Raw genomic sequence first — 24,978 nt, forward strand, 5'->3', positions numbered from 1 at the left:
TTAACTAAATCAAATGGTGTTCATGCAAAATCACACTACGCTGCAAGCAGGATTCGAACCTGCGCAGGGAAACCCCATTGGATTTCGAGTCCAACGCCTTAACCACTCGGCCATCGCAGCTGCATGAGTATGATGTCACTGTTGTCGTATACGAGCCATGCTCTGCTCATGTCAGGCCGAGACCAAAAAAATAAAGTAACGGAAGGACTGGGCATGTACCAGCAGTGCCCTGTTGTCCTCACTTATTTTGCATGCTTTCATACAATTAATAAAAATAGCAACATGCATCACTCAAAGTGAGTGAAAGGGCACAGATGAGTAGTAATCAATCACTGCATGTTTCTACCCACTTTTCCCTATATTACGGCGGTGGTAACGGGCCCTTAAGTGTACTAAGAAAGAGTCCAAAAGCCTAAACAAGACATGCTTCATAAAAAAGTACTCTTTTCATGACTTGTCTAGATCAGGCAGGACAGGTCCAGACTACAAACCCTTCCGAGCCATCTGCTCTCTAAAACACTTCCTGAGTGTGGAAATTGTCTCAATGTTTACATCTAGTTTGAGTTTTTGCAGTTTAACTCTGTGACTTGATGAGGATTGCGTAATGAGAAGTGAACATTTACTTAACTAAACCAAATGGTGTTCATGCAAAATCACACTACGCTGCAAGCAGGATTCGAACCTGCGCAGGGAAACCCCATTGGATTTCGAGTCCAACGCCTTAACCACTCGGCCATCGCAGCTGCATGAGTATGATGTCACTGTTGTCGTATACGAGCCATGCTCTGCTCATGTCAGGCGGAGACCAAAAAAATAAAGTAACGGAAGGACGGGGCACGTACCAGCAGTGCCCTGTTGTCCTCACTTATTTTGCATGCTTTCATACAATTAATAAAAATAGCAACATGCATCACTCAAAGTGAGTGAAAGGGCACAGATGAGTGGTAATCAATCACTGCATTTTTCTACCCACTTTTCCCTATATTACGGCGGTGGTAACAGGCCCTTAAGTGTACTAAGAAAGGTCCAAAAGCCTAAACAAGACATGCATCATAAAAAAAAGTACTCTTTTCATGACTTGTCTAGATCAGGCAGGACAGGTCCAGACTACAAACCCTTCCGAGCCACCAGCTCTCTTAAACACTTCCTGGGTGTGGAAATTGTCTCAATGTTTACATCTAGTTTGAGTTTTTTCCATTTAACTCTGTGACTTGATGAGGATTCAGAACAAGAAGTGAACATTTCCTTAACTAAACCAAATGGTGTTCATGCAAAATCACACTACGCTGCAAGCAGGATTCGAACCTGCGCAGGGAAATCCCATTGGATTTCGAGTCCAACGCCTTAACCACTCGGCCATCCCAGCTGCATGAGTATGATGTCACTGTTGTCGTATACGAGCCAAACTCTGCTCATGTCAGGCCGAGACCAAAAAATAAAGTAACAGAAGGACGGGGCACGTACCAGCAGTGCCCTGTTGTCCTCACTTATTTTGCATGCTTTCATACAATTAATAAAAATAGCAACATGCATCACTCAAAGTGAGTGAAAGGGCACAGATGAGTGGTAATCAATCATTGCGCATTTCTACCCTCTTTTCCCTATATTACGGCGGTGGTAACGGGCCCTTAAGTGTACTAAGAAAGAGTCCAAAAGCCTAAACAAGACACTCTTCATAAAAAAATCAATTACTCTTTTCGTAACTTGTCTAGATCAGGCAGGATAGGTCCAGACTTCAAACCCTTCCGAGCCACCTGCTCTCTAAAACACTTCCTAGGTGTGGAAATTGTTTCAATGTTTACATCTAGTTTGAGTTTTTGCCGTTTAACTCTGTGACTTGATGAGGATTGCTTAACAAGAAGTAAACATTTACTTAACTAAACCAAATGGTGTTCATGCAAAATCTCATGACGCTGCAAGCAGGATTCGGACCTACGCGGGGAAACCCCATTGGATTTCAAGTCCAACGCCTTAACCACTCGGCCATCGCAGCTGCGTGAGTATGATGTCACAGTTGTCGTATACGAGCCATGCACTACTCACGTCAGGCCGAGACATAAAAAATGAAGTAACAGAAGGACGGGGCACGTACCAGCAGTGCCCTGTTGTCCTCACTTATTTTGCATGCTTTCATACAATTAATAAAAATAGCAATACGCATCACTCAAAGTGAGTGACAGGGCACCGATGAGCGGTAATCAATCACTGCACATTTCTATGCTCGTTTCCCTATATTACGGCGGTGGCAACGGTCCCTTAAGTGTACTCAGAAAGAGTCCAAAAGCTTAAACAAGACACCCTTCATAAAAAAAGTACTCTTTTCATGACTTGTCTAGATCAGGCAGGACAGGTCCAGACTACGAACCCTTCCGAGCCACCTGCTCTCTAAAACACTTCCTGGGTGTGGAAATTGTCTCAATGTTTACATCTAGTTTGAGTTTTTGCAGTTTAACTCTGTGACTTGATGAGGATTGCGTAATGAGAAGTGAACATTTACTTAACTTAACCAAATGGTGTTCATGCAAAATCTCATGCCGCTGCAAGGAGGATTCGAACCTACGTGGGGAAACCCCATTGGATTTCAAGTCCAACGCATTAACCACTCTGCCATCGCAGCTGCGTGAGTATGATGTCACTGTTGTCATATACGAGCCATGCGCTACTCATGTCAGGTCGAGACCTAAAAAATAAAGTAAAGGAAGGACGGGGCACATACCAAAGTGCCCTGTTGTCCTCACTTATTTCGCATACTTTCATACAATTAATAAAAATAGCAATATGCATCACTCAAAATGAGTGACAGGGCACAGATGAGCGGTAATCAATCACTGCACATTTCTACCCTCGTTTCCATATATTACGGCGGTGGCAACGGGCCCTTAAGTGTACTCAGAAAGAGTCCAAAAGCCTAAACAAGACACGCTTCATAAAAAAAAATTACTCATTTCGTAACTTGTCTAGATCAGGCAGGATAGGTCCAGACTACAAACCCTTCCGAGCCACCTGCTCTCTAAAACACTTCCTAGGTGTGGAAATTGTTTCAATGTTTACATCTAGTTTGAGTTTTTGCAGTTTAACTCTGTGACTTGATGAGTATTGCGAACGAGAAGTGAACATTTCCTTAACTAAACCAAATGGTGTTCATGCAAAATCACACTACGCTGCAAGCAGGATTCGAACCTGCGCAGGGAAACCCCATTGGATTTCGAGTCCAACGCCTTAACCACTCGGGCATCGCAGCTGCGTGAGTATGATGTCACTGTTGTCGTATACGAGCCATGCGCTACTCATGTCAGGTCAAGACCTAAAAAATAAAGTAACGGAAGGACGGGGAACATACCAGCAGTGCCCTGGTATCCTCACTTATTTCGCATACTTTCATACAATTAATAAAAATAGCAATATGCATCACTCAAAATGAGTGACAGGGCACAGATGAGCGGTAATCAATCACTGCACATTTCTACCCTCGTTTCCATATATTACGGCGGTGGCAACGGGCCCTTAAGTGTACTCAGAAAGAGTCCAAAAGCCTAAACAAGACACGCTTCATAAAAAAAATTACTCATTTCGTAACTTGTCTCGATCAGGCAGGACAGGTCCAGCCTACGAACCCTTCCGAGCCACCTGCTCTCTAAAACACTTCCTGAGTGTGGAAATTGTCTCAATGTTTACATCTAGTTTGAGTTTTTGCAGTTTAACTCTGTGACTTGATGAGGATTGCGTAATGAGAAGTGAACATTTACTTAACTAAACCAAATGGTGTTCATGCAAAATCACACAACGCTGCAAGCAGGATTCGAACCTGCGCAGGGAAACCCCATTGGATTTCGAGTCCAACGCCTTAACCACTCGGCCATCGCAGCTGCATGAGTATGATGTCACTGTTGTCGTATACGAGCCATGCTCTGCTCATGTCAGGCGGAGACCAAAAAAATAAAGTAACGGAAGGACGGGGCGCGTACCAGCAGTGCCCTGTTGTCCTCACTTATTTTGCATGCTTTCATACAATTAATAAAAATAGCAACATGCATCACTCAAAGTGAGTGAAAGGGCACAGATGAGTGGTAATCAATCACTGCATGTTTCTACCCACTTTTCCCTATATTACGGCGGTGGTAACAGGCCCTTAAGTGTACTAAGAAAGGTCCAAAAGCCTAAACAATACATGCATCATAAAAAAAGTACTCTTTTCATGACTTGTCTAGATCAGGCAGGACAGGTCCAGACTACAAACCCTTCCGAGCCACCAGCTCTCTTAAACACTTCCTGGGTGTGGAAATTGTCTCAATGTTTACATCTAGTTTGAGTTTTTTCCATTTAACTCTGTGACTTGATGAGGATTGCGAACAAGAAGTGAACATTTCCTTAACTAAACCAATTGGTGTTCATGCAAAATCACACTACGCTGCAAGCAGGATTCAAACCTGCGCAGGGAAACCCCATTGGATTTCGAGTCCAACGCCTTAACCACTCAGCCATCGCAGCTGCATGAGTATGATGTCACTGTTGTCGTATACGAGCCATACTCTGCTCATGTCAGGCCGAGACCAAAAAATTAAAGTAACAGAAGGACGGGGCACGTACCAGCAGTGCCCTGTTGTCCTCACTTATTTTGCATGCTTTCATACAATTATTAAAAATAGCAACATGCATCACTCAAAGTGAGTGAAAGGGCACAGATGAGTGGTAATCAATCATTGAGCATTTCTACCCTCTTTTCCCTATATTACGGCGGTGGTAACGGGCCCTTAAGTGTACTAAGAAAGAGTCCAAAAGCCTAAACAAGACACTCTTCATAAAAAAAATAATTACTCTTTTCATAACTTGTCTAGATCAGGCAGGATAGGTCCAGACTTCAAACCCTTCCGAGCCACCTGCTCTCTAAAACACTTCCTAGGTGTGGAAATTGTTTCAATGTTTACATCTAGTTTGAGTTTTTGCCGTTTAACTCTGTGACTTGATGAGGATTGCGTAACAAGAAGTAAACATTTACTTAACTAAACCAAATGGTGTTCATGCAAAATCTCATGACGCTGCAAGCAGGATTCGGACCTACGCGGGGAAACCCCATTGGATTTCAAGTCCAACTCCTTAACCACTCGGTCATCGCAGCTGCGTGAGTATGATGTCACAGTTGTCGTATACGAGCCATGCACTACTCACGTCAGGCCGAGACATAAAAAATAAAGTAACAGAAGGACGGGGCACGTACCAGCAGTGCCCTGTTGTCCTCACTTATTTTGCATGCTTTCATACAATTAATAAAAATAGCAATACGCATCACTCAAAGTGAGTGACAGGGCACCGATGAGCGGTAATCAATCACTGCACATTTCTATCCTCGTTTCCCTATATTACGGCGGTGGCAACGGTCCCTTAAGTGTACTCAGAAAGAGTCCAAAAGCTTAAACAAGACACGCTTCATAAAAAAAAGTACTCTTTTCATGACTTGTCTAGATCAGGCAGGACAGGTCCAGACTACGAACCCTTCCGAGCCACCTGCTCTCTAAAACACTTCCTGGGTGTGGAAATTGTCTCAATGTTTACATCTAGTTTGAGTTTTTGCAGTTTAACTCTGTGACTTGATGAGGATTGCGTAATGAGAAGTGAACATTTACTTAACTTAACCAAATGGTGTTCATGTAAAATCTCATGCCGCTGCAAGGAGGATTCGAACCTACGTGGGGAAACCCCATTAGATTTCAAGTCCAACGCCTTAACCACTCGGCCATCGCAGCTGCGTGAGTATGATGTCACTGTTGTCATATACGAGCCATGCGCTACTCATGTCAGGTCGAGACCTAAAAAATAAAGTAAAGGAAGGACGGGGCACATACCAGCAGTGCCCTGTTGTCCTCACTTATTTCACATACTTTCATACAATTAATAAAAATAGCAATATGCATCACTCAAAATGAGTGACAGGGCACAGATGAGCGGTAATCAATCACTGCACATTTCTACCCTCGTTTCCATATATTACGGCGGTGGCAACGGGCCCTTAAGTGTACTAAGAAAGAGTCCAAAAGCCTAAACAAGACATGCTTCATAAAAAAAAGTACTCTTTTCATGACTTGTCTAGATCAGGCAGGACAGGTCCAGACTATAAACCCTTCCGAGCCACCAGCTCTCTAAAACACTTCCTGGGTGTGGAAATTGTCTCAATGTGTACATCTAGTTTGAGTTTTTTCCATTTAACTCTGTGACTTGATGAGGATTGCGTAACGAGAAGTGAACATTTACTTAACTAAACCAAATGGTGTTCATGCAAAATCACACTACGCTGCAAGCAGGATTCGAACCTGCGCAGGGAAACCAGTTTGGATTTCGAGTCCAACGCCTTAACCACTCACCCTTCGCAGCTGCATGAGAATCATGTCACTGTTGTCGTATACGAGCCATACGCTACTCACGTCAGGCCGAGACCTAAAAATTCAAGTAACGGCAGGACGGGGCACGTACCAGCAGTGCCCTGTATCCCCTACTTATTTTGAATGCTTTCATACAATTAATAAAATTAGCAACAAGCATCACTCAAAGTGAGTGACAGGGCACAGATGAGCGGTAATCAATCACTGCGCATTTCTACCCTCTTTTCCCTATATTACGGCGGTGGTAACGGGCCCTTAAGTGTACTAAGAAAGAGTCCAAAAGCCTAAAGAAGACACGCTTCATAAAAAAAAATAATTACTCTTTTCGTGACTTGTCTAGATCATGCAGGACAGGTCCAGACTACGAACGCTTCCGAGCCACCTGCTCTCTAAAACACTTCCTGGGTGTGGAAATTGTCTCAATGTTTACATCTAGTTTGAGTTTTTGCCGTTCAACTCTGTGACTTGATGAGGATTGCGTAATGAGAAGTGAACATTTACTTAACTAAACCAAATGGTGTTCATGCAAAATCTCATGACGCTGCAAGCAGGATTCAAACCTACGCGGGGAAACCCCATTGGATTTCAAGTCCAACGCCTTAACCACTCGGCCATTGCAGCTGCGTGAGTATGATGTCACAGTTGTCGTATACGAGCCATGCACTACTCACGTCAGGCCGAGACATAAAAAATAAAGTAACAGAAGGACGGGGCACGTACCAGCAGTGCCCTGTTGTCCTCACTTATTTTGCATGCTTTCATACAATTAATAAAAATAGCAATACGCATCACTCAAAGTGAGTGACAGGGCACAGATGAGCGGTAATCAATCGATGCACATTTTTATCCTCGTTTCCCTATATTACGGCGGTGGCAACGGGCCCTTAAGTGTACTCAGAAAGACTCCAAAAGCTTAAACAAGACACGCTTCATAAAAAAAAGTACTCTTTTCATGACTTGTCTAGATCAGGCAGGACAGGTCCAGAATACGAACCCTTCCGAGCCACCTGCTCTCTAAAACACTTCCTGGGTGTGGAAATTGTCTCAATGTTTACATCTAGTTTTAGTTTTTGCCGTTTAACTCTGTGACTTGATGAGGATTGCGTAACGAGAAGTGAACATTTACTCAACTAAACCAAATGGTGTTCATGCAAAATCTCAAGACGCTGCAAGCAGGATTCAAACCTACGCGGGGAAACCCCATTGGATTTCAAGTCCAACACCTTAACCACTCGGCCATCGCAGCTGCATGAGTATGATGTCACTGTTGTCATATACGAGCCATGCGCTACTCATGTCAGGCCGAGACCTAAAAAATAAAGTACCGGAAGGACGGGGCACGTACCATCAGTGCCCTGTTGTCCTCACTTATTTCGCATACTTTCATACAATTAATAAAAATAGCAATACGCATCACTCAAAGTGAGTGACAGGGCACAGATGAGCGGTAATCAATCACTGCACATTTCTACCCTCGTTTACCTCTATTACGGCGGTGGCAACGGGCCCTTAATTGTACTCAGAAAGAGTCCAAAAGCCTAATCAAGACACGCTTCATAAAAAAAATTACTCTTTTCGTAACTTGTCTAGATCAGGCAGGATAGGTCCAGACTACAAACCGTTCCGAGCCACCTGCTCTCTAAAACACTTCCTAGGTGTGGAAATAGTTTCAATGTTTACATCTAGTTTGAGTTTTTGCCATTTAACTCTGTGACTTGATGAGGATTGCGTAACAAGAAGTGAACATTTCATTAACTAAATCAAATGGTGTTCATGCAAAATCACACTCAGCTGCAAGCAGGATTCGAGCCTGCGCAGGGAAACCCCATTGGATTTCGAGTCCAATGCCTTAACCACTCGGCCATCGCAGCTGCATGAGTATGATGTCACTGTTGTCGTATACGAGCCATGCTCTGCTCATGTCAGGCCGAGACCAAAAAAATAAAGTAACGGAAGGACGGGGCACGTACCAGCAGTGCCCTGTTGTCCTCACTTATTTTGCATGCTTTCATACAATTAATAAAAATAGCAACATGCATCACTCAAAGTGAGTGAAAGGGCACAGATGAGTGGTAATCAATCACTGCATGTTTCTACCCACTTTTCCCTATATTATGGCGGTGGTAACGGGCCCTTAAGTGTACTAAGAAAGAGTCCAAAAGCCTAAACAAGACATGCTTCATAAAAAAAAGTACTCTTTTCATGACTTGTCTAGATCAGGCAGGACAGGTCCAGACTACAAACCCTTCCGAGCCACCAGCTCTCTAAAACACTTCCTGGGTGTGGAAATTGTCTCAATGTTTACATCTAGTTTGAGTTTTTTCCATTTAACTCTGTGACTTGATGAGGATTGCGTAACAAGAAGTGAACATTTACTTAACTAAACCAAATGGTGTTCATGCAAAATCACACTACGCTGGAAGCAGGATTCGAACCTGCGCAGGAAAACCCCATTGGATTTCGAGTCCAACGCCTTAACCACTCGGCCATCGCAGCTGCATGAGTATGATGTCACTGTTGTCGTATACGAGCCATACGCTGCTCACGTCAGGCCGAGACCAAAAAATTAAAGTAACAGCAGGACGGGGCACGTACCAGCAGTGCCCTGTATCCCCCACTTATTTTGAATGCTTTCATACAATTAATAAAAATAGCAACAAGCATCACTCAAAGTGAGTGACAGGGCACAGATGAGCGGTAATCAATCACTGCGCATTTCTACCCTCTTTTCCCTATATTACGGTGGTGGTAACGGGCCCTTAATTGTACTAAGAAAGAGTCCAAAAGCCTAAACAAGACACGCTTCATAAAAAAAATAATTACTCTTTTCGTGACTTGTCTAGATCATGCAGGACAGGTCCAGACTACGAACCCTTCCGAGGCACCTGCTCTCTAAAATACTTCCTGGGTGTGGAAATTGTCTCAATGTTTATATCTAGTTTGAGTTTTTGCCGTTTAACTCTGTGACTTGATGAGGATTGCGTAACAAGAAGTGAACATTTACTTAACTAAACCAAATGGTGTTCATGCAAAATCTCATGATGCTGCAAGCAGGATTCGAACCTACGCGGGGAAAGCCCATTGGATTTCAAGTCCAACGCCTTGACCACTCGGCCATCGCAGCTGCGTGAGTATGATGTCACAGTTGTCGTATACGAGCCATGCACTACTCACGTCAGGCCGAGACATAAAAAATAAAGTAACAGAAGGACGGGGCACGTACCAGCAGTGCCCTGTTGTCCTCACTTATTTTGCATGCTTTCATACAATTAATAAAAATAGCAATACGCATCCCTCGAAGTGAGTGACAGGGCACCGATGAGCGGTAATCAATCACTGCACATTTCTATCCTCGTTTCCCTATATTACGGCGGTGGCAACGGGCCCTTAAGTGTACTCAGAAAGAGTCCAAAAGCTTAAACAAGACACGCTTCATAAAAAAAAAGTACTCTTTTCATGACTTGTCTAGATCAGGCAGGACAGGTCCAGCCTACGAACCCTTCCGAGCCACCTGCTCTCTAAAACACTTCCTGAGTGTGGAAATTGTCTCAATGTTTACATCTAGTTTGAGTTTTTGCAGTTTAACTCTGTGACTTGATGAGGATTGCGTAATGAGAAGTGAACATTTACTTAACTAAACCAAATGGTGTTCATGCAAAATCACACTACGCTGCAAGCAGGATTCGAACCTGCGCAGGGAAACCCCATTGGATTTCGAGTCCAACGCCTTAACCACTCGGCCATCGCAGCTGCATGAGTATGATGTCACTGTTGTCGTATACGAGCCATGCTCTGCTCATGTCAGGCGGAGACCAAAAAAATAAAGTAACGGAAGGACGGGGCACGTACCAGCAGTGCCCTGTTGTCCTCACTTATTTTGCATGCTTTCATACAATTAATAAAAATAGCAACATGCATCACTCAAAGTGCGTGAAAGGGCACAGATGAGTGGTAATCAATCACTGCATGTTTCTACCCACTTTTCCCTATATTACGGCGGTGGTAACAGGCCCTTAAGTGTACTAAGAAAGGTCCAAAAGCCTAAACAAGACATGCATCATAAAAAAAGTACTCTTTTCATGACTTGTCTAGATCAGGCAGGACAGGTCCAGACTACAAACCCTTCCGAGCCACCAGCTCTCTTAAACACTTCCTGGGTGTGGAAATTGTCTCAATGTTTACATCTAGTTTGAGTTTTTTCCATTTAACTCTGTGACTTGATGAGGATTGCGAACAAGAAGTGAACATTTCCTTAACTAAACCAAATGGTGTTCATGCAAAATCACACTACGCTGCAAGCAGGATTCAAACCTGCGCAGGGAAACCCCATTGGATTTCGAGTCCAACGCCTTAACCACTCAGCCATCGCAGCTGCATGAGTATGATGTCACTGTTGTCGTATACGAGCCATACTCTGCTCATGTCAGGCCGAGACCAAAAAATAAAGTAACAGAAGGACGGGGCACGTACCAGCAGTGCCCTGTTGTCCTCACTTATTTTGCATGCTTTCATACAATTAATAAAAATAGCAACATGCATCACTCAAAGTGAGTGAAAGGGCACAGATGAGTGGTAATCAATCATTGCGCATTTCTACCCTCTTTTCCCTATATTACGGCGGTGGTAACGGGCCCTTAAGTGTACTAAGAAAGAGTCCAAAAGCCTAAACAAGACACTCTTCATAAAAAAATAATTACTCTTTTCGTAACTTGTCTAGATCAGGCAGGATAGGTCCAGACTTCAAACCCTTCCGAGCCACCTGCTCTCTAAAACACTTCCTAGGTGTGGAAATTGTTTCAATGTTTACATCTAGTTTGAGTTTTTGCCGTTTAACTCTGTGACTTGATGAGGATTGCGTAACAAGAAGTAAACATTTACTTAACTAAACCAAATGGTGTTCATGCAAAATCTCATGACGCTGCAAGCAGGATTCGGACCTACGCGGGGAAACCCCATTGGATTTCAAGTCCAACTCCTTAACCACTCGGTCATCGCAGCTGCGTGAGTATGATGTCACAGTTGTCGTATACGAGCCATGCACTACTCACGTCAGGCCGAGACATAAAAAATAAAGTAACAGAAGGACGGGGCACGTACCAGCAGTGCCCTGTTGTCCTCACTTATTTTGCATGCTTTCATACAATTAATAAAAATAGCAATACGCATCACTCAAAGTGAGTGACAGGGCACCGATGAGCGGTAATCAATCACTGCACATTTCTATCCTCGTTTCCCTATATTACGACGGTGGCAATGGTCCCTTAAGTGTACTCAGAAAGAGTCCAAAAGCTTAAACAAGACACGCTTCATAAAAAAAAGTACTCTTTTCATGACTTGTCTAGATCAGGCAGGACAGGTCCAGACTACGAACCCTTCCGAGCCACCAGCTCTCTAAAACACTTCCTGGGTGTGGAAATTGTCTCAATGTGTACATCTAGTTTGAGTTTTTTCCATTTAACTCTGTGACTTGATGAGGATTGCGTAACGAGAAGTGAACATTTACTTAACTAAACCAAATGGTGTTCATGCAAAATCACACTACGCTGCAAGCAGGATTCGAACCTGCGCAGGGAAACCAGTTTGGATTTCGAGTCCAACGCCTTAACCACTCACCCTTCGCAGCTGCATGAGAATGATGTCACTGTTGTCGTATACGAGCCATACGCTGCTCACGTCAGGCCGAGACCTAAAAATTCAAGTAACGGCAGGACGGGGCACGTACCAGCAGTGCCCTGTATCCCCTACTTATTTTGAATGCTTTCATACAATTAATAAAATTAGCAACAAGCATCACTCAAAGTGAGTGACAGGGCACAGATGAGCGGTAATCAATCACTGCGCATTTCTACCCTCTTTTCCCTATATTACGGCGGTGGTAACGGGCCCTTAAGTGTACTAAGAAAGAGTCCAAAAGCCTAAAGAAGACACGCTTCATAAAAAAATAATTACTCTTTTCGTGACTTGTCTAGATCATGCAAGACAGGTCCAGACTACGAACGCTTCCGAGCCACCTGCTCTCTAAAACACTTCCTGGGTGTGGAAATTGTCTCAATGTTTACATCTAGTTTGAGTTTTTGCCGTTCAACTCTGTGACTTGATGAGGATTGCGTAATGAGAAGTGAACATTTACTTAACTAAACCAAATGGTGTTCATGCAAAATCTCATGACGCTGCAAGCAGGATTCGAACCTACGCAGGGAAACCCCATTGGATTTCAAGTCCAACGCCTTAACCACTCGGCCATTGCAGCTGCGTGAGTATGATGTCACAGTTGTCGTATACGAGCCATGCACTACTCACGTCAGACCGAGACATAAAAAAAAAAAAGTAACAGAAGGACGGGGCACGTACCAGCAGTGCCCTGTTGTCCTCACTTATTTTGCATGCTTTCATACAATTAATAAAAATAGCAATACGCATCACTCAAAGTGAGTGACAGGGCACAGATGAGCGGTAATCAATCGATGCACATTTTTATCCTCGTTTCCCTATATTACGGCGGTGGCAACGGGCCCTTAAGTGTACTCAGAAAGACTCCAAAAGCTTAAACAAGACACGCTTCATAAAAAAAAGTACTCTTTTCATGACTTGTCTAGATCAGGCAGGACAGGTCCAGAATACGAACCCTTCCGAGCCACCTGCTCTCTAAAACACTTCCTGGGTGTGGAAATTGTCTCAATGTTTACATCTAGTTTTAGTTTTTGCCGTTTAACTCTGTGACTTGATGAGGATTGCGTAACGAGAAGTGAACATTTACTTAACTAAACCAAATGGTGTTCATGCAAAATCTCAAGACGCTGCAAGCAGGATTCAAACCTACGCGGGGAAACCCCATTGGATTTCAAGTCCAACACCTTAACCACTCGGCCATCGCAGCTGCATGAGTATGAAGTCACTGTTGTCGTATACGAGCCATGCGCTACTCATGTCAGGCCGAGACCTAAAAAATAAAGTACCGGAAGGACGGGGCACGTACCATCAGTGCCCTGTTGTCCTCACTTATTTCGCATACTTTCATACAATTAATAAAAATAGCAATACGCATCACTCAAAGTGAGTGACAGGGCACAGATGAGCGGTAATCAATCACTGCACATTTCTACCCTCGTTTACCTCTATTACGGCGGTGGCAACGGGCCCTTAATTGTACTCAGAAAGAGTCCAAAAGCCTAATCAAGACACGCTTCATAAAAAAAATTACTCTTTTCGTAACTTGTCTAGATCAGGCAGGATAGGTCCAGACTACAAACCGTTCCGAGCCACCTGCTCTCTAAAACACTTCCTAGGTGTGGAAATAGTTTCAATGTTTACATCTAGTTTGAGTTTTTGCCATTTAACTCTGTGACTTGATGAGGATTGCGTAACAAGAAGTGAACATTTCATTAACTAAATCAAATGGTGTTCATGCAAAATCACACTACGCTGCAAGCAGGATTCGAACCTGCGCAGGGAAACCCCATTGGATTTCGAGTCCAACGCCTTAACCACTCGGCTATCGCAGCTGCATGAGTATGATGTCACTGTTGTCATATACGAGCCATGCTCTGCTCATGTCAGGCCGAGACCAAAAAAATAAAGTAACGGAAGGACGGGGCATGTACCAGCAGTGCCCTGTTGTCCTCACTTATTTTGCATGCTTTCATACAATTAATAAAAATTAGCAACATGCATCACTCAAAGTGAGTGAAAGGGCACAGATGAGTAGTAATCAATCACTGCATGTTTCTACCCACTTTTCCCTATATTAAGGCGGTGGTAACGGGCCCTTAAGTGTACTAAGAAAGAGTCCAAAAGCCTAAACAAGACATGCTTCATAAAAAAGTACTCTTTTCATGACTTGTCTAGATCAGGCAGGACAGGTCCAGACTACAAACCCTTCCGAGCCACCTGTTCTCTAAAACACTTCCTGAGTGTGGAAATTGTCTCAATGTTTACATCTAGTTTGAGTTTTTGCAGTTTAACTCTGTGACTTGATGAGGATTGCGTAATGAGAAGTGAACATTTACTTAACTAAACCAAATGGTGTTCATGCAAAATCACACTACGCTGCAAGCAGGATTCGAACCTGCGCAGGGAAACCCCATTGGATTTCGAGTCCAACGCCTTAACCACTCGGCCATCGCAGCTGCATGAGTATGATGTCACTGTTGTCGTATACGAGCCATGCTCTGCTCATGTCAGGCGGAGACCAAAAATATAAAGTAACGGAAGGACGGGGCACGTACCAGCAGTGCCCTGTTGTCCTCACTTATTTTGCATGCTTTCATACAATTAATAAAAATAGCAACATGCATCACTCAAAGTGAGTGAAAGGGCACAGATGAGTGGTAATCAATCACTGCATGTTTCTACCCACTTTTCCCTATATTACGGCGGTGGTAACAGGCCCTTAAGTGTACTAAGAAAGGTCCAAAAGCCTAAACAAGACATGCATCATAAAAAAAAGTACTCTTTTCATGTCTTGTCTAGATCAGGCAGGACAGGTCCAGACTATAAACCCTTCCGAGCCACCAGCTCTCTTAAACACTTCCTGGGTGTGGAAATTGTCTCAATGTTTACATCTAGTTTGAGTTTTTTCCATTTAACTCTGTGACTTGATGAGGATTGCGAACAAGAAGTGAACATTTCCTTAACTAAACCAAATGGTGTTCATGCAAAATCACACTACGCTGCAAGCAGGATTCGAACCTGCGCAGGGAAATCCCATTGGATTTCGAGTCCAACGCCTTAACCACTCGGCCATCCCAGCTGCATGAGTATGATGTCACTGTTGTCGTATACGAGCCATACTCTGCTCATGTCAGGCCGAGACCAAAAAATAAAGTAACAGAAGGACGGGGCACGTACCAGCAGTGCCCTGTTGTCCTCACTTATTTTGCATGCTTTCATACAATTAATAAAAATAGCAACATGCATCACTCAAAGTGAGTGAAAGGGCACAGATGAGTGGTAATCAATCATTGCGCATTTCTACCCTCTTTTCCCTATATTACGGCGGTGGTAACGGGCCCTTAAGTGTACTAAGAAAGAGTCCAAAAGCCTAAACAAGACACTCTTCATAAAAAAATCAATTACTCTTTTCGTAACTTGTCTAGATCAGGCAGGATAGGTCCAGACTTCAAACCCTTCCGAGCCACCTGCTCTCTAAAACACTTCCTAGGTGTGGAAATTGTTTCAATGTTTACATCTAGTTTGAGTTTTTGCCGTTTAACTCTGTGACTTGATGAGGATTGCGTAACAAGAAGTAAACATTTACTTAACTAAACCAAATGGTGTTCATGCAAAATCTCATGACGCTGCAAGCAGGATTCAGACCTACGCGGGGAAACCCCATTGGATTTCAAGTCCAACGCCTTAACCACTCGGCCATCGCAGCTGCGTGAGTATGATGTCACAGTTGTCGTATACGAGCCATGCACTACTCACGTCAGGCCGAGACATAAAAAATAAAGTAACAGAAGGACGGGGCACGTACCAGCAGTGCCCTGTTGTCCTCACTTATTTTGCATGCTTTCATACAATTAATAAAAATAGCAATACGCATCACTCAAAGTGAGTGACAGGGCACAGATGAGCGGTAATCAATCGATGCACATTTTTATCCTCGTTTCCCTATATTACGGCGGTGGCAACGGGCCCTTAAGTGTACTCAGAAAGACTCCAAAAGCTTAAACAAGACACGCTTCATAAAAAAAAGGACTCTTTTCATGACTTGTCTAGATCAGGCAGGACAGGTCCAGAATACGAACCCTTCCGAGCCACCTGCTCTCTAAAACACTTCCTGGGTGTGGAAATTGTCTCAATGTTTACATCTAGTTTTAGTTTTTGCCGTTTAACTCTGTGACTTGATGAGGATTGCGTAACGAGAAGTGAACATTTACTTAACTAAACCAAATGGTGTTCATGCAAAATCTCAAGACGCTGCAAGCATGATTCAAACCTACGCGGGGAAACCCCATTGGATTTCAAGTCCAACACTGTGAGAAGTTGGCCTGATATGTAGTGTTTCCAATTCTGGAACCACTGGGTATCCGTCCAAACAAACCCCAAAGATGTCTGGTTGTAAGTCAACCTTGTTAGACAAGCTATCCTAGTGGTAGCATGGACTAAGCAGCCTACAGGCTAAACTTAAGAGGTCGTGTTAAGCGAGCTGTTTTACCACATACAATCCTGTAATCAAATGAAAGGACACCACACAAGTATATATTGTAAAAATATATGTATTTATTTCTAAATTACTCCCCAGTACTCTTTATGAGGAAAGGGGCACAAGCGTTAAATCAAAAGCACTGTTAAACATATAAAGTTGGCACAATTATGGCTGAGGGCGGGGGGCCACTCAGACCATATACTAAAAAAATGGTATAAGTAACACTTATCGAATATTGGTTAGGCCTAGGGCCTAGAGATTCGCTGGGAGCAGTCAGGACAAGCAATGAAGAAGTCGGGAGTAGCCCACAGGATACGGGTGCAGCACGGAAAGTGCGGCGCGCACCAATGTAAAGTCAATGGTGCGTAAAAGTTAGTTAAAGTGAATTAAATGATACTTCCGCTGAACCTAGGAACACAAAACTTCAGACACAGACCCTAGAGGTGTGTACCAGTGTAAGGACACCGGCGTTGCAAAGTTACCTCACCCACAGGCCGTGGATGCAGAGGGTCGAAGTGGCGTCGGGTTCTGTCACGCAGGTTCTTGGTGCTTGGAGCTGTTGCAGCTGCAGGCGCTGTGAAGCAGAAGTGTCCGGTGCGATCCAAGGGTGGATCGAAGTAGAAAGGTACCTGAAAGCAGAGGGGACAGAGTCTGGGTCACTCAGCAGTGACCAGGGTGGAACCAGGACGGAACCAGGCAATGTCGGGCGCAATCAGGCGGTTGTCGATAGGCTTCTCTCCGCTGTCACGTGGGCTCTGGGGCATCTGCGACGTCCAGGAGCAGGTCACGATCTGTCCCACGTAGGCTCTCGCCGTCAGCACCGTCGGCTTGAAGATTGTAGCAAACAGCACTTGGCAAAAGCAATCCACGCGGAACCGGGAGATTGCTTATCACTCGAACCAGGAGGGTCAGAGTGGGTGCTCCTTTTTACAGGAGCTGGTGCAGATCTGGAGCAACCAGAAAAGCAAGTCGTATTTCGAAGTTCGTCGGCACAGGGGCCACAAGCCAGCTGGCAAGTGACCGGGCCAACGCGTCGAGCACACACAGGCAGAAGGGCCCCACGCAGCACTCGTCGAGTGTGGAGGGGTGAGCTTTGGTGCAAGTGGAGCTCGGGGCTGGGGCTTCTCAAACCCCGGTGTACAGCTTCGAGGGTCACTCGTGGGCTGCACGGTCAGCGTCTCGTGGCCTTTTCAAGATGGCGTGCCCCACGCTTCCGGTCGCCTCCACGGGTCTCAGCTCTGCAGGGACTGTGGATCGGGCAGGTAGAAGGCAGGCAAGCTTGATCTCGTCGATCTCTGTCGCTCGAGTTCCGGCGGGAACTGCAACAAAGCAAGGGTCGAGGGCTGGATGGTGCCTGTTTGCACAGGGTGGTCACTCCTTGACCACAAGGGAGATTCTTCAGTCTTCTCACGTCGTGTAGAAAGTCGAAGGGTCCAGATTTCGTTTCTTATGTTTCTTCAGGATGATCTGAGGTCCGTTGGGACTGCTCCCCCTCTTATTCGAATCTAGGGGGTTGGACATCCTGCTAGGTCCCCTCCTATGGGTGGGACCCAGGAAGGGGGTGGTTACACCCCTCTCCTTTGATCCTGGCCGCGCTGGGACAGGGGCTGGGAGGCCCCAGAACCGGTTTGGCCGGATCCTGCAAGGGGCAGCCTTGTGCTCCCCAGGCAGTGTCTGGTTTCTTTGAAACCTCCCTACTCCAATCCACTATCTCCTGTCTGGGGTGGTTTGACACCGCCCTGTGACAGGAAACTCTTTGTCCAGGCCTCCTCTGCCGGGTTTCGGTCAGCAGCAGGAGGCCAGACCCGTGTCTGTGGCAGGGGCATCCATTTTGTGGATCTGAGGCTCATTTTAAATCAACCGCGTTTCAGCAAAGTAACATGTCTTCTCCCTCTAGAAGGGTGGAATGCTACCCCCGTCGCCAGAACTGGCGAGGGGGTAGTATTCCAATTCGTATGACACCTTACACGACATGTTTTGATAAAGCCAAACCAAAGTTGCTATATAACCGCGAGGATTATAAGGCGCTTAAGAGTATATGGTATGGCATTATCCCGGATCAGCTTAGGGAGTTGTTCCCGACAGCTGCAGACAGGCTCAGCTCATGCCAGAGCTCCATCTCACATAAAACCACGCACTCTGCCTCCAGGATTGATGAGGCCTTCCATAGGAGTGGCTCACAGGTTATATATGTGTCCAGATATAGGTTTAGATATAGGTATACTATATCTAAGCAAGGGGTGATTACACCCACTTGCCCCAGCTGAGTGATCAGCCAGTTGTGTCAATTTAGATAGCCAGCCAGGGGTGGCAAAAGATATGCTGCAGCCCCTGGTAGGCCTTGGATGCACCTATGCCCTGGGCACCTATAGTGCACTGTACAGGGGCTGATAAGGTGACCCAAGCCAATCTAGTTATGCACCTAGGGTACATGGAATCCATTTTACAGAGAGAGCAGATAGCCTGGGGCCCTGATTAGCAGGGAACCAGGCCAACTAAGTCGAAAACCAGCTAAACACAGGGCAAAAAAATCTGGGGTAACCATAGTCAGGTAGCCACCTTCCTACATAACCCCCCCCCAAACGAAAGGAGATAAGGCTATCCTTGGCCAGGTAAGCCTATATTGCCTGAGTGGCCATATAAGGAAGTACCTGCACTAGCATGGGTACCCCCTGTCTCATGGTCCACTAAGCAGTCCCTCACCCTAGGGGTATTAGAGGGTCTCCACCATAGGGAATCACTACCTTGGGTGTGTTTATGCAAAGTTAAAGGCTGGTTTGGATATGGAGTACTGAAGTGAGGCTCCACTATTTTTGGGCTCAACTTCCTCCAATTATCTTCCACCATGTGTGCCTTTCTTTCTTCAACTGAGTTGCACTGAGCTCTCAGGGTCAACCTCTGGCTACCTAAAGCTGGAGGCTGGGTCCCTCTGTTTGGCTTGCTGGAGGGACAGTTCAGGTTTGGGCCCTTTGGGTCCCAGGTTTGGCTGTGCCCAACAGAATCCATCTGTGGGAGGTCCCTAACTGTTTCTAAGGGGGCTCCCTCAGGAGTTTTTAAAGTTTTCACCTTACAAGGGCTACTAGTTTTGGTGCCCCTAATCTGTTGATGGGGGTGCTTTATTTGACAGGGGGCCCGCTGGGTCTCACTGTCCTTCTTGTCCTCTGCAGCCCTGGGCTGACTAAGGCAAGGTAGAGAGGGGCAGGTTACCTGCTCCAGACTGGATCCCACCTGAGAAGGGTCCACTGCCATCAGAGGCTCTGTCAGGCCAGGCCTAACAACCTCTGGGGCAGTTCCTTCATCAGGGGTAAGATCAGTTCCCTGAGGAGGCTGATCCTGTCCTACTGTCTGGTGAGGGGGAGATTTCTCTTCCTCCTCCATGCTCTCAGTTTGGGTGGAGTGATCCATCATTTCAGGCTTCACAACACACATATCTGTTTGAGTTTGGGCTGTGGCCATCACAGCCCCACCAACCTTTTCAGGAGGAGACTCAGTTTGGGTTTCTGCTGTTATCATAACAGCTTTGCTATTCTGTTTGGGAAGAGCTTCTGTTAAAGATGGGGCAGAGAGTTGCTCAGCCCTACCAACCTTTTCAGGAAGGACATCTTGGATTGGGGCTATAGCAAGTACAGCCCCACTAACCTTTCCATTAGAGTTTACCATTCTAGAATGGATTTCCTGTTCAACCTCAGCCCAGGCTGAGATTTCTAAATCATTGCCCAGTAGGCAGTCTACAGGCAAGTTTGGTGACACTGCCACTCTCTTTGGGCCAGTGACACCTCCCCAGCTGAGACTTACTACTGCCATGGGATGATTTGTTTGGATACCATCAATGTTTGTTACCTGGTATGTGGCACCTGGTAAAAGTTGTTTAGAGGGGACTATACAGTCAGCCACCATGGTGATGCTAGCCCCTGTGTCTCTAAAAGCTTCAACTTTCAAACCATTGATGATGGGTTCTTGTCTATATTTGCTCAAGGTATTTGGGCAAACAGAGAAGTTGGCAAACCCCATGCCAGTCTCATGAACAAGATTATTTGGGGATGGGGACCTGGATAGGCCAGGGTCCCCTTGGGCTCCAAAAGTAAACCCACCCAGATTCCTGGGTGTGCTCCCACTTCCTGGGGGATTACTGCTAACAGTGACAGGAGGTGTTGGAGCTGGCTTTGGAGGTATGTTTTCTTTATTGCCATTCTTGGGACAACAGCTGTCTGTTTTGTAATGCCCAACCTGTTTACAGGCATGGCAATAAGGCTTTTTCTCTGCTGAAGAAGTGTCTTGGGACCCACCCCCCTTCTTGGAGTTTTGGGGCCCTGGGGAAGTGTTTTCTTTACCTTTATCCCCACCCTTATCTTGAGGCTTGGTAGACTCCTTCTTCTGGTTATTGTCCTGATTCTTAGGCCTAATCCTGGTTCTGACCCACTTATCTGCCCTCTTTCCCAATTCTTGGGGAGAGGTCAAATCTGAGTCCACCAGGTGCTGGTGTAAGAGCTGGTTCTGACAATTACTAAGGATCTGCTCCCTCATAATCAAATTATACAATCCTGTGAAGTCATGTACTTTGCTGCCATTCAGCCAACCCTCCAGAGCCTTAGTTGCACAATCAACAAAATCAGTCCAGTCCTGAGTCTGTGTCTTCTGGGTATCTCTGAACTTTAACCTGTACTGTTCAGTGGTTAAGCCAAACCCATCTATCAGAACACTCTTCAGGACTTTGTAATTGCTGGCATCCTCATGTCTGACAGTGAGGAGCCTATCCCTCCCTTTCTCTGAAAAGGAGTACCATAAGATTGCTGCCCACTGTTCCTCAGGAACCTGCTGTACCATGCAGGCTCTCTCCAGAGCAGGCATCCATTTGTGGATGTCATCCCCTTCCTGATAGGGGGGCACAATCTTTGTCAGGTTTCTACTATCATAGGACCTGGGTTTCTCTTTAGGAATTTTGCTGCCACCAGTGGCATCTAAGCCACTTATTTTTTTCTCCCTTGCCAAGGTAAGTTTAGCTTGTTCCAAAGTAAGCTTAGCTTGAGCCAGGGCTACCTCTTCCCTCTCTATCTGGAGTTGGACAGCCCTCATTCTGGCCCTATGCTCTTTTCTCTGGGAGGAAGTCATCCCTCTTTGAGATTCTCTTGAGGCACTAGAAAGGTGAGAGTCCTCTGATGGAGATCTCTCCCTTCTATTGCCTGGGAGAATTTGGTTATGAGATCTGGGGTGGTGCTGGCCCCCCCCATTCCCATGTAGGTCCAAGTTGGCCTGGTTAAGGCTGGCAACCTGTACCTGGTTTCCCTGCTGATCCTGATCTTCAGGCTCTTCTACATCAGAGCCTTCCTCTTCCTCTTCCTCCTCCACTACATCATCATCTGGAAGATCCTCATTCTCAGGGGAGTTTATCCCTTCACCTGATTCTAAGGGAGCCTGACTCACCTTATCTAGGTCATCCTTTTCTAGGAGAGCTATTAGGGAAGGAATGGTAGGGCCTCTGCCCTTTTTTAGCCCCCTGGCTGTGCACAAGGCACTCAGGTCTTTGTGGCTAAGGTTGTCATATCTGGATGTTGTCCCTATAGGATCAACTTCTACAGGAGCAGAGCCTGAGGCTCTACCTGTATCAGACATGACTGCTAGTGAGGTGTAAGTGGTGCACTTACCTACACTAAGTGGTTTCCTACTGTACCTTGCTAGTGAGTTGTAGTCAGGGTGTGCTACTCCCTTTAATCTACAACTACTAAGTTCAGTAGAACTTAATATGCTAAGCTTTTGATTTATATGTACCTAGAGGTACTTGATGTGATCTTTCAATTTGATAAAGATTGCAATGGTAAAACAAACAGCAAGCTCAAATCCGCACCGCTGCACACCAATGTGAGAAGTTGGCCTGATATGTAGTGTTTCCAATTCTGGAACCACTGGGTATCCGTCCAAACAAACCCCAAAGATGTCTGGTTGTAAGTCAACCTTGTTAGACAAGCTATCCTAGTGGTAGCATGGACTAAGCAGCCTACAGGCTAAACTTAAGAGGTCGTGTTAAGCGAGCTGTTTTACCACATACAATCCTGTAATCAAATGAAAGGACACCACACAAGTATATATTGTAAAAATATATGTATTTATTTCTAAATTACTCCCCAGTACTCTTTATGAGGAAAGGGGCACAAGCGTTAAATCAAAAGCACTGTTAAACATATAAAGTTGGCACAATTATGGCTGAGGGCGGGGGGCCACTCAGACCATATACTAAAAAAATGGTATAAGTAACACTTATCGAATATTGGTTAGGCCTAGGGCCTAGAGATTCGCTGGGAGCAGTCAGGACAAGCAATGAAGAAGTCGGGAGTAGCCCACAGGATACGGGTGCAGCACGGAAAGTGCGGCGCGCACCAATGTAAAGTCAATGGTGCGTAAAAGTTAGTTAAAGTGAATTAAATGATACTTCCGCTGAACCTAGGAACACAAAACTTCAGACACAGACCCTAGAGGTGTGTACCAGTGTAAGGACACCGGCGTTGCAAAGTTACCTCACCCACAGGCCGTGGATGCAGAGGGTCGAAGTGGCGTCGGGTTCTGTCACGCAGGTTCTTGGTGCTTGGAGCTGTTGCAGCTGCAGGCGCTGTGAAGCAGAAGTGTCCGGTGCGATCCAAGGGTGGATCGAAGTAGAAAGGTACCTGAAAGCAGAGGGGACAGAGTCTGGGTCACTCAGCAGTGACCAGGGTGGAACCAGGACGGAACCAGGCAATGTCGGGCGCAATCAGGCGGTTGTCGATAGGCTTCTCTCCGCTGTCACGTGGGCTCTGGGGCATCTGCGACGTCCAGGAGCAGGTCACGATCTGTCCCACGTAGGCTCTCGCCGTCAGCACCGTCGGCTTGAAGATTGTAGCAAACAGCACTTGGCAAAAGCAATCCACGCGGAACCGGGAGATTGCTTATCACTCGAACCAGGAGGGTCAGAGTGGGTGCTCCTTTTTACAGGAGCTGGTGCAGATCTGGAGCAACCAGAAAAGCAAGTCGTATTTCGAAGTTCGTCGGCACAGGGGCCACAAGCCAGCTGGCAAGTGACCGGGCCAACGCGTCGAGCACACACAGGCAGAAGGGCCCCACGCAGCACTCGTCGAGTGTGGAGGGGTGAGCTTTGGTGCAAGTGGAGCTCGGGGCTGGGGCTTCTCAAACCCCGGTGTACAGCTTCGAGGGTCACTCGTGGGCTGCACGGTCAGCGTCTCGTGGCCTTTTCAAGATGGCGTGCCCCACGCTTCCGGTCGCCTCCACGGGTCTCAGCTCTGCAGGGACTGTGGATCGGGCAGGTAGAAGGCAGGCAAGCTTGATCTCGTCGATCTCTGTCGCTCGAGTTCCGGCGGGAACTGCAACAAAGCAAGGGTCGAGGGCTGGATGGTGCCTGTTTGCACAGGGTGGTCACTCCTTGACCACAAGGGAGATTCTTCAGTCTTCTCACGTCGTGTAGAAAGTCGAAGGGTCCAGATTTCGTTTCTTATGTTTCTTCAGGATGATCTGAGGTCCGTTGGGACTGCTCCCCCTCTTATTCGAATCTAGGGGGTTGGACATCCTGCTAGGTCCCCTCCTATGGGTGGGACCCAGGAAGGGGGTGGTTACACCCCTCTCCTTTGATCCTGGCCGCGCTGGGACAGGGGCTGGGAGGCCCCAGAACCGGTTTGGCCGGATCCTGCAAGGGGCAGCCTTGTGCTCCCCAGGCAGTGTCTGGTTTCTTTGAAACCTCCCTACTCCAATCCACTATCTCCTGTCTGGGGTGGTTTGACACCGCCCTGTGACAGGAAACTCTTTGTCCAGGCCTCCTCTGCCGGGTTTCGGTCAGCAGCAGGAGGCCAGACCCGTGTCTGTGGCAGGGGCATCCATTTTGTGGATCTGAGGCTCATTTTAAATCAACCGCGTTTCAGCAAAGTAACATGTCTTCTCCCTCTAGAAGGGTGGAATGCTACCCCCGTCGCCAGAACTGGCGAGGGGGTAGTATTCCAATTCGTATGACACCTTACACGACATGTTTTGATAAAGCCAAACCAAAGTTGCTATATAACCGCGAGGATTATAAGGCGCTTAAGAGTATATGGTATGGCATTATCCCGGATCAGCTTAGGGAGTTGTTCCCGACAGCTGCAGACAGGCTCAGCTCATGCCAGAGCTCCATCTCACATAAAACCACGCACTCTGCCTCCAGGATTGATGAGGCCTTCCATAGGAGTGGCTCACAGGTTATATATGTGTCCAGATATAGGTTTAGATATAGGTATACTATATCTAAGCAAGGGGTGATTACACCCACTTGCCCCAGCTGAGTGATCAGCCAGTTGTGTCAATTTAGATAGCCAGCCAGGGGTGGCAAAAGATATGCTGCAGCCCCTGGTAGGCCTTGGATGCACCTATGCCCTGGGCACCTATAGTGCACTGTACAGGGGCTGATAAGGTGACCCAAGCCAATCTAGTTATGCACCTAGG

The 24,978-nt window shown here is 46.1% G+C and overlaps 19 non-coding genes across 19 annotated transcripts; all 19 read right to left on the reverse strand.

The window, feature by feature from the left end:
* Positions 1-38: 38 nt before the first annotated feature.
* TRNAS-CGA (transfer RNA serine (anticodon CGA)) lies at positions 39-120 on the reverse strand. Its single transcript has one exon. It is a non-coding gene; the product is annotated as a tRNA-Ser (tRNA).
* A 541-nt stretch (positions 121-661) lies between these two features.
* On the reverse strand, positions 662-743 carry TRNAS-CGA (transfer RNA serine (anticodon CGA)). Its single transcript has one exon. It is a non-coding gene; the product is annotated as a tRNA-Ser (tRNA).
* A 541-nt stretch (positions 744-1,284) lies between these two features.
* On the reverse strand, positions 1,285-1,366 carry TRNAS-CGA (transfer RNA serine (anticodon CGA)). The gene has a single exon. It is a non-coding gene; the product is annotated as a tRNA-Ser (tRNA).
* A 545-nt stretch (positions 1,367-1,911) lies between these two features.
* Positions 1,912-1,993, reverse strand: TRNAS-UGA (transfer RNA serine (anticodon UGA)). Its single transcript has one exon. It is a non-coding gene; the product is annotated as a tRNA-Ser (tRNA).
* A 1,166-nt stretch (positions 1,994-3,159) lies between these two features.
* TRNAS-CGA (transfer RNA serine (anticodon CGA)) lies at positions 3,160-3,241 on the reverse strand. Its single transcript has one exon. It is a non-coding gene; the product is annotated as a tRNA-Ser (tRNA).
* A 543-nt stretch (positions 3,242-3,784) lies between these two features.
* Positions 3,785-3,866, reverse strand: TRNAS-CGA (transfer RNA serine (anticodon CGA)). Its single transcript has one exon. It is a non-coding gene; the product is annotated as a tRNA-Ser (tRNA).
* A 540-nt stretch (positions 3,867-4,406) lies between these two features.
* On the reverse strand, positions 4,407-4,488 carry TRNAS-CGA (transfer RNA serine (anticodon CGA)). Its single transcript has one exon. It is a non-coding gene; the product is annotated as a tRNA-Ser (tRNA).
* A 2,425-nt stretch (positions 4,489-6,913) lies between these two features.
* Positions 6,914-6,995, reverse strand: TRNAS-UGA (transfer RNA serine (anticodon UGA)). Its single transcript has one exon. It is a non-coding gene; the product is annotated as a tRNA-Ser (tRNA).
* Positions 6,996-7,538: 543 nt separating this feature from the next.
* Positions 7,539-7,620, reverse strand: TRNAS-UGA (transfer RNA serine (anticodon UGA)). Its single transcript has one exon. It is a non-coding gene; the product is annotated as a tRNA-Ser (tRNA).
* A 543-nt stretch (positions 7,621-8,163) lies between these two features.
* Positions 8,164-8,245, reverse strand: TRNAS-CGA (transfer RNA serine (anticodon CGA)). The gene has a single exon. It is a non-coding gene; the product is annotated as a tRNA-Ser (tRNA).
* Positions 8,246-8,788: 543 nt separating this feature from the next.
* Positions 8,789-8,870, reverse strand: TRNAS-CGA (transfer RNA serine (anticodon CGA)). Its single transcript has one exon. It is a non-coding gene; the product is annotated as a tRNA-Ser (tRNA).
* Positions 8,871-9,416: 546 nt separating this feature from the next.
* TRNAS-UGA (transfer RNA serine (anticodon UGA)) lies at positions 9,417-9,498 on the reverse strand. Its single transcript has one exon. It is a non-coding gene; the product is annotated as a tRNA-Ser (tRNA).
* Positions 9,499-10,042: 544 nt separating this feature from the next.
* On the reverse strand, positions 10,043-10,124 carry TRNAS-CGA (transfer RNA serine (anticodon CGA)). Its single transcript has one exon. It is a non-coding gene; the product is annotated as a tRNA-Ser (tRNA).
* A 540-nt stretch (positions 10,125-10,664) lies between these two features.
* On the reverse strand, positions 10,665-10,746 carry TRNAS-CGA (transfer RNA serine (anticodon CGA)). The gene has a single exon. It is a non-coding gene; the product is annotated as a tRNA-Ser (tRNA).
* Positions 10,747-12,542: 1,796 nt separating this feature from the next.
* On the reverse strand, positions 12,543-12,624 carry TRNAS-UGA (transfer RNA serine (anticodon UGA)). The gene has a single exon. It is a non-coding gene; the product is annotated as a tRNA-Ser (tRNA).
* A 545-nt stretch (positions 12,625-13,169) lies between these two features.
* On the reverse strand, positions 13,170-13,251 carry TRNAS-UGA (transfer RNA serine (anticodon UGA)). Its single transcript has one exon. It is a non-coding gene; the product is annotated as a tRNA-Ser (tRNA).
* Positions 13,252-13,794: 543 nt separating this feature from the next.
* TRNAS-CGA (transfer RNA serine (anticodon CGA)) lies at positions 13,795-13,876 on the reverse strand. Its single transcript has one exon. It is a non-coding gene; the product is annotated as a tRNA-Ser (tRNA).
* A 542-nt stretch (positions 13,877-14,418) lies between these two features.
* Positions 14,419-14,500, reverse strand: TRNAS-CGA (transfer RNA serine (anticodon CGA)). Its single transcript has one exon. It is a non-coding gene; the product is annotated as a tRNA-Ser (tRNA).
* A 541-nt stretch (positions 14,501-15,041) lies between these two features.
* TRNAS-CGA (transfer RNA serine (anticodon CGA)) lies at positions 15,042-15,123 on the reverse strand. Its single transcript has one exon. It is a non-coding gene; the product is annotated as a tRNA-Ser (tRNA).
* Positions 15,124-24,978: the final 9,855 nt, after the last annotated feature.

The sequence above is a fragment of the Lissotriton vulgaris genome, chromosome 11, assembly GCF_964263255.1.
Source record: "Lissotriton vulgaris chromosome 11, aLisVul1.2, whole genome shotgun sequence".
NCBI classification, from domain to species: domain Eukaryota; kingdom Metazoa; phylum Chordata; class Amphibia; order Caudata; family Salamandridae; genus Lissotriton; species Lissotriton vulgaris.